The sequence below is a fragment of the Pundamilia nyererei genome, unplaced genomic scaffold (genome assembly GCF_000239375.1).
Source record: "Pundamilia nyererei isolate P.nyererei 1_Seehausen unplaced genomic scaffold, PunNye1.0 scaffold00144, whole genome shotgun sequence".
In the NCBI taxonomy this organism is placed as follows: domain Eukaryota; kingdom Metazoa; phylum Chordata; class Actinopteri; order Cichliformes; family Cichlidae; genus Pundamilia; species Pundamilia nyererei.
The window spans coordinates 235,622-236,913 of NW_005187545.1; the positions used below are offsets into that span (position 1 = coordinate 235,622).

A 1,292-nucleotide genomic window follows, 5' to 3' on the forward strand; every position below is an offset into this window, starting at 1 on the left:
AGCTCTCGGATGCATTTGCGGTTAATGGGTCTCTCCTTTGCATTTCCACCCCAGATGCTGAACCTCATTTTAATGCACTTGGTCAAGCTCAAAACTGGACTTCCCTCATGAACAGGAAAGAAAACTGAAAAACTGGAGATGAAGTAATTAAATTACAAGTAAAATACCACTTTGTACTAAGCTAAAGGTCTTCAAAACTTTGCAAAACATGCACATTTTCTTCACAGCTGTTTGAAAATGTTGATTAAATAGTGATTGTAACATCTCCTCTCATCACTGGTAGTTTATAAAAAGAGTTATTAACACTGAGCAGAACTGCAATAGCAAAATCAATAGATATACTTCCATTTTTAGATTGCGTTGGATTGTAAATGTAATAAAATACTTATTACAATTACAATTACAATACTTAATACTTAAAAATATTAAGGGAGGTCCCAACACCATAAGGCATTTTATGACATTTGATTTCACACATTTGACAAGCTGCAAAGAATTTCTAGCAGCACTCAACATCAACCATCACATCTTAAGCTTAACTATGTTTCTAATGTCTGTCATTTGGAAACTAGTGCCATCAGCAGACTATAAACTCTTGTTAATTGACCAATCAGCATGCATTATCAGAATTCCAGCTTTATACCGGCAGCATTCGCTTTCTGGTAAGTATAATGAAAGGAAATGAGTAAAATAACCCAATAAGAGAATTTTAATCCGTGAATACTAATACTAGAAGCTGGTGTAGAGTCATTTAAGCAGTTTAGCTCCATTCATTCCAACTGACAGAGCCTTAGCTCGCAAGTATTCTCTGCTGCCTCTGACTGATGGTTAATAGGATTAACAGGAAGTGAAATGGCTTCCTGAGTTTTTAGCTGTACCATAATGTATGCTTACCTAACACTTCCTGAAAACAGTGAAAAATAGTTAATGCATGTAACTGTTCACAGCAGGGTTTGGAGACTTTTTCTTTCTTTTTCTCAGAAGCTAGTGAGTGAGTTCTGGAAAGTGACATTTCTTTCTCATTTTTTTTCAAATTTCTTCTTCATTTTCTTCCAGGAGTATCAGGTAAGTGTCAGCAACAAAATACGGCAACTTAGACTAAGACACCAAAACATTGTTGATGTGTAAAGTAGCACTTTGAGCAAGAGAAGGAAATATGTGACTTTGATCTTAGGTGAAATTCAATAACACTGAAAACAGAGAAGTCATTTTTTCCATGTAAGACCTAGAAGTTAAAAGCATCATTGTTAGTAAAACCTACTCTCCAAGAAAGGCAAATCATTTAATCTCAT

General features: G+C 35.0%; 1 protein-coding gene across 3 annotated transcripts in view; it reads right to left on the minus strand.

Moving 5' to 3' along the window:
- The window catches only part of LOC102198365 (protein tyrosine phosphatase 4A3), an 8,189-nt gene that overhangs the window by 3,536 nt on the left and 3,361 nt on the right, over positions 1 to 1,292 (minus strand). The gene's annotated exons all lie outside the window — the stretch shown is intronic.